We start from the raw sequence: 7,162 nt of genomic DNA on the forward strand, positions 1-7,162 counted from the left end.
AGTAGTAGTAGTAGTAGTAGTAGTAGTAGTAGTAGTAGTAGTAGTAGTAATAGTACTGCTGACATATGGTAATGGGGAATTCCCTCATTCTCCCATGAAGAATTTTCAGTCACCGTTCTTGGATCCAGACCTTGGAACTTTGAGGACTGGGGAAGTGGGCAGGGTGGGAATGGGTGAAGAATGGTCCCTCTATGTTATTGTAAGTTGCAGATGATGTTGGAGTGTGTACACACAGGCATTTGGTGAGACCTAGCAGAGGTAGGGAGGGAAGGAGGACCATATATATGCATATACTTCCCTACTTTATTATATATACACTGCCAGGGTCTTGATATTAGGAGACAGTGTAGACAAGTAGAATGACCAATGGACTGAGAGTCAGAACACCTAGATTTTAGGATCATGGGATCCTATTTAGTCTTAGTTTTGACCCAAAAGTGTGACCTTGGGCAAGTCACTTCCCTATCCATAAAATGAAGGGGTTTGCCTAGCAGAGGGCTAAGGTCTTTTCCAGCTCTATGGTACTCTAATGAAGTAGAGGGCTCTGGGTAATCCTTTTCATCCATCAATCCTGGGGCCAGGATTCAGGAGTGTTCAGGAGACATTCCCAAAGTGGGTTGTCCATTTCTCCTGGTCAGCATTTCCTTTCTTAGTGATATACTTCACCTCTGAATAGTTGCCCAACTGGTCAGAGAAATGAAATGGAGAAGGGACCTTTGAGGAAGACTGAGAGGGCAGGGGGAATGAAAGAACTTGGATGAAATATGGATAATATAAACATAACTCAGGAAGGGCTGGAAAAATATTACCCTGAGTGTGTATGAACTTCAAAGGAGTTGGAGCTAAGAGCTGGATTCTCTCCCTTCCAGCCCATGGAAACCCAAGTTCTGGCCAGGAGGCAGGTTGGGTCACACATTACCTTCAGTGCTTATGGAGGAAACCCACTAGGGGAGGATTAGAACATCTTGGACCACTGTTTTACTTACTTTTTTGGGACTGAGATATTCCTTTGAACTTGGAGATGATGAGAACAATGGTGGAAAAAGAGAGGAGGGATCATGGCTGGATTTAGGAAAAGTAGGGAGCAACCCAGGGCACAACATGTCAGAGGGCCCACAATGAGGAACACTTTTTAAGATGACTTTTTTATTTCATAATTCTGATGTAACCTTGGTCCTTTTTTAAGATGACTTTTTTATTTCATAATTCTGATGTAACCTTGGTCCTTTTAATCTTTGCTTGTTTGTTTGTTTGTTTTTAGAGGGGTTTTTATTTATCTTTGGGCCCAGGGGATATCATGATGAGTCAAGTAAAATAATTTCTAATGCTCTGGGCTTCTCCTTTCCCTACCCCATGAAAGGAATCTCAATGAGTGATGAGCCTGAGTGATAGCTCAGAAGGATGTACAGAGTCTAGACTTTGGTATACAGGAACAGCGTCCCTTCTTTTTTCCACTGCTCTTAAGATTCAGACTTACTGACCAACATGTGAGTGACTATTGGTGAACCACTCTTGAATGGTCACGCTTCCATATGCGCCACCTAGCTGCCCCTTTGAGGAGAAAGGCAACACTAATGACTGGGGGAACCAGGAAAGGCTTCCCATGGAGTCGGGCAGGGGGCAGGGATGGGAGGAGGGGAAGGGAGAGATGAAGAGCCATGGAAGCTGTGATTGCTGCTTCTATAGTCCAACACTCAGATGGAAAGATATCAGACCCAGTAATGATACCTAGACCCTAGGATAGAGTTAAGGGCTGAAGTAATGAGAGGACAGAAGAGCTGAGCCCCAAGTGTGACCAGTTCCTGCTGGCTGGTGCAGCTAGAGTGAAGTGGAAAGAAGTTGGGAAAACTGGAGTTGAGAAAACCCAAGTTTGAATCCTGTCTCAGGATTGAAAGTGAGCCTTAATAGCTGGATAGTCTAGGCAAATTGTTTAATCTCTTTGAGACTCTGTTTTCTCATCTGTAAAAGTCTGAAATGGGCTTCCTCCTCACCTCCACTCTGAAGATTCCCTAGCTGCTTTCAGACCCCATCTCAGCTGCCTCCTCTTTCCTAATCCAGTTATTAGTGATCTCTCTATCAAAATTATTTTGTATATACTTTGTATTTGCTGATGTATGTCTATAGTATTCCCCCCTTCCCCTGGTAGAATTTAAGCTCTGTGAGGGCAGGGATTGTTTCATTTTTGTCTCTGCAGCCCCCTGCCCCACCAGGACCTAGCACGTTGCCTGGTACATAGTAACGGCTTAATAAATCTTAGTTGGAAGTCACTGAGCCAGACAATAAAGATAGATTTAGGGAAACAAGGTGCATATTAAAATGAAGCATCCATGGATGGTTAACACACAAAAGGTTCACCTTTTCAAATTTCCCTGTGGCACACAAATGCCTGATCTGGGTTCTGGAGATATGATTCTGTGACTTTCTGTATCTCTGTGTGATGATTGGGGTTGTATATAAATATATGCATGGGCAGATGGATGGATGCTGAAGAAAAGTTGTCTCCATTAGTTCACAGGTGTGGACTTTAATGGCCTAAGAGAGGCATGTGGAAGCCTCTAAGTTTCACCATAGCCCTTGGAGTCTGTTCTATGAATTATAAGCCACAGAAGGAAACTGACTTGGGGCCTCTCAGGAATTCTCCATGAAGTAAAAGGGCTACCAGAAGGTGAGCCCAAATGTAAACCTTGGGTCCTTTGGAATTCACATCTACTTAGGGAAGTATATTTTTCTGGCGCTTTCTAGATTCTGTTTACATTCCTATTTTTCACTCCAAGGAATGTTACTTTAGAAATAACCCTCCTACAGTTGGTTAGTGATAAAGCTGTAGGGTTTTTTTCTCAATTACAGGCACCCTAGTATATGTCAGCCACCAGGGCTCTTCCTCTCTTCCTTCCCTGACCCCCTTCCTGACTCTGTAGCCTTATTTCTTATAGGAAACCTTAGTACCTCTAGTTATTGATGTTGCCTTTCTCCTTAAAGTGGCAGTAAGCAGGTAGGCAGCTAGGTGGCAGAGTAGATGGAGCACCAGTTCTGAAGTTAGGAACATTCATCTTCATGAGTTCAAATCCGGCCTCAGATACTTACTAGCTGTGTGACCCTGGGCAAGTCACTTAACCTTGTTTGCCCCATTTTCCTCATCTGAAAAATGAGCTGGAGAAGGAAATGGCAAATCACTAGCAAAAAACAAAACAAAACCCTAATGGAGTCACGAAGAGTTGGACACAATTAAACAACAACAACTCTCCTCAAATGACCTTATATTTACTTAACTGCGTATGTGTTGTATCTCCCTAGTAGAAGGAGGGCAAGGGCTGGTTTTCATTTTGTCTTTGTATTCCCATAGTGCCATTATACTAGAGATAAAATAAGGTACTTCCATTAGAATGGGGAAATCCCTGATGAGGGAGTTTCCTCTTCCAATACAAGTCAGCACCTCCTCTTCAACCCATAGTCTTAGAGCATTGCTTAGAGTACTGGGTGGTTCAGTGGTTGGCTCAAAGCCACATGGCCAGGTTGTGTCCCAGGTGAGACTTGAGGTCTCCCTGACTAGTTCTCTATCCACTATGCTATACTGCTTGTCCTATGTACAAAATACTTAAAAGCTTATTGAAAAAGTGACCTTCAGGGACAGCTAGGTGCTGCATTGGATGGAGCACTGGCCCTGAAGTCAGAAGGACCTGAGTTCAAATCTGGCCTCAGACACTTGATACTTACTAGTTGTGTGATCCTGGGCAAGTCACTTAACCTCAATTGTCTGGCCAAAAAATAAAAGTGATCTTTAATTCTTTGTTTAGGGTATGCTTCTTGCCCATGTGTCTAAAAGACGAGGGCTTATTATTGTTTGCCCAAGCATGGAAATGAATCATAGACTTGCAAAAGGATTTCAAAACTATTATTCAAGTCAATGTGACTTTATTGGCTCATCTGAAGTGAGATTTATGTCTGAGTGGAGTTTTGGGGAGAGTTGTTTTGAGATTAAGTGCAAGTGAGAGTCAAATAAATAAATAAATGCCTGTTGAATTGCATTGAATCTGCTAACACCATGGTTGGTGTTAGCGTCCATGTCTTTGGGTAAGTCATTGATCCCTCTGTGCCTCAGTTTCTTCATCCACAAAATGAATGCATTGGATTAGGTGATTTCCAAGGTCCCTTCTAACTCTTTGGCATTCTGTGGTTCACAGAGGATCAGCCTCCCACACCATGGTGACACCACTCTATGGCAGTGGTGACAGACAACCTTCAGCTCACAGGTGGTAAGACTCTACTTTGTTAGCTAAGCAAAGTGTCAGTAGCTGGAATTTTGCACCATGAAGGCCACAGATCACCAAGGAAGACAGACTGGCAACAGCCTCTAGAAATATGCAGAGGTGTTCACAAAGTGGGAAGGGAATTGTTGAAAAACATAGGTAAAGAATTTAAAAATAAAAGTAACCATGTCAATTCTATCAGCTGCAAGGTCTTTGATGAGGGTCCCCTCCCCTAATTTCAGGGAATTTCTTGCTACTCATGAAGTATTCTTTTGAACATGATGTCTTCTACCGAGAGAGGAATGAAAGACAATAAGCATTTATTAAGCACCTACTAGGTTCCAGGCATTCTGCTAGACCTTGTGGGATACAAATAGAAAAGTGAGACAGTATTTGCCCTCAAGGAGCTTATATTTTACGAGACTCTCACTCATAGGAGGATGGTGGTGCCACCAACCAAGACAGAGAAGTTGGCAGGAGGAGCAGGTTTGTGAGGAAGAATGATGAGTTCACATTTGATTGAGTTTGAGGTAACACTGGGAGATCCAGGTAGAGATGATGTCCAGTGGGCAACTGGAAATGCATTTGCTCAGGATAGAGTCTGAGGCTGGATTTATTACAGCGTAGGAGTTCTAGAAAGAGACACTAAGAGAGCAGAAGAGTTTGCCAAGGGAGAATGGAGAGAGAGGAAAAGAGCTGAGGATAGAACTTTGGGGGACACTCACATTTAAAAAGAAGTATCTTTGAAAGATTTAATAATTCACTCAGTGCAATGACTCACTATGATTCCAGAGGACTGGTGATGAAGCCCCTCCTGATAGGTGATAGAATCAAGGGTGTAGAATGAGATATGTTTTAGATATGGACAATGCTGGTATTTATTTTGCTTAACTATGCATATTTGTTACAAGGGTTTGGTTTTTCTTTTTCTTCAGTTGGGGGGTGGGAAGCAGGAAGGAAGAGAAAATAGGTGTTTGTTAATTTTTTTAAAAAGTTGAAAGAAGAGCAATCAGGAGGAAGAATAGACCAGTCACCAAAGCTGGGAAAGATTGATCAGGCGGGAGAAGAATGAGCAGGATGCGTGCTACATGATACAGGAGAAACGAGCATCCAGGAGTGGTCATTAGTGTTAAGTGATACTGAGAGGCCAAGTGACCCCCTGATTTTCCATATGAGGGAACTGAAGCCTCAGCTTAGGGACTTGTCTAAGGTCACACAGGTAATAAATATTAGCAGTAGGATTTGAGCTCCTTCCATGGTACCATGCTGCCTCATCGCTGGACAGAGCTCATCATACAAGCTTGATATCTGACTAGAGGAACTTACAATGAAAGCCAGACCAATACATAAAAGCAACAGAGTCCCTGAATCTTACGTTCATGACGTCTTAGAGTTAGAGCTCTAAATCGCCCAACCAATACAGTAACCCTTTGTACAACATTTCTAACAGATGGTGATCCAGCTACTGCCCAAACACTTTCAGTGATGAGAAGCTCACTATCTTATGAGGTATCCCTATTCCATTGCTGAACAGTTTTACTTGCTAGAAAGTTCTTCAGTGAGGACCAAAATAAACTGAATGAAATGAGAATAAATGGGTCCATTAAACAAGAAGTCAAAAAAATGTAAAAAACAACAACAACAACAAAAAAAAACCAAGAAGACTGTTCACTGTAACTACAAGAAAACTCTGGCATCTCAGCTCTTTGCCCCCCTTCACAGATTATAAAAAAGACAGAAACTCTTAGATCTGAACAAAAACTCAGCAATGCAAATTATCTCTGATTCCAATCTCAGATTTTTTTTTGCATCTCTAAAAGAAATTGACCTTAGTCCAAGAATGATCCCTTAAATTTGTGTAATGCTTTTAATATTTCAAAGTGCTTTCATATCCATGATCTCATTGTTCCTTTTAACCATGTTAGAAGGTCAGTGGGGCAGGGATTAGTACTCCCACTAGTACTAATCTTCTCTTCTCTTCTCTTCTTTCTCTGTCTCTCTGTCTCTGTCTCTCTCTCACTGTCTCTCTGTCTCTGTCTCTTTCTCTATTTCTCTCTCCCCTTCCCCTTCACTGAATACTGGTTTACAAATGCAGTGGGTGTACTACTCTCCTCCCTTCCTACTAATTGATGTAATCACAGAAAGTAATGGGCATATAACAAAAGGAAGATGCATTAATATGTTAAAATGAAATATAAAGATCAGTTAGTTATCACTTTACAAATTATGAAGTTTCCAAATGGGAATTGGAAGGACAGCTGGACATTATTTGACCAAATATTGGCCATGTTCCTGGTGACTTAAAAAAAAACAGAACATCTTGCCTGCCTTGGAGACAAGGAATACACATAGCCTCATGGAGTGTTACCCCTGGGACTCTACAAGAGGCCAACTGAGTGGGGGAGGTGAGAGGAGATTTTTCTTTCTTCCTAAACCCCCCGCCCCCAACTATGGTATCTTGAAGCAATACTATTTACCCAGTAGGAGACATCGCATCCAACAGGGAGCACAGATAGAGATGCAGATATAGACTGCTGTTGGCAGAAAGAAGTTTCAAGAAACGTGCCTTGTAGTGATGGAGAAAAAACCCACTAGGGGACTCCTATGACAACTGGTTCTGGCAACTGAGGGTCAAGTTGCGGAGAACTAAGCGAACTAAGACCTGTGAGAACTAAGCTAAGCAAATCATCCATCGAGATGCTGTGCCCAGTGGGGAGCAGTGTAAGGCCACCAGGAGAAAGGAAAGAACATTGGGGCCCTGCAGTTCTAGAGGTGAGAGCTGCCTTCAAGGAGCTTACATTCTACTGGGCAAAGGAGTGGATACAGAATGTACAGATAAGTAGACATAAGGGATACCCGTGCAGGGATTTGGCCCATGTAGGTTATATGTGTCCACATAGGTCTGTCTGAATGTG

Source organism: Vombatus ursinus, unplaced genomic scaffold (assembly GCF_900497805.2).
Source record: "Vombatus ursinus unplaced genomic scaffold, bare-nosed wombat genome assembly UNPS02009205.1, whole genome shotgun sequence".
In the NCBI taxonomy this organism is placed as follows: domain Eukaryota; kingdom Metazoa; phylum Chordata; class Mammalia; order Diprotodontia; family Vombatidae; genus Vombatus; species Vombatus ursinus.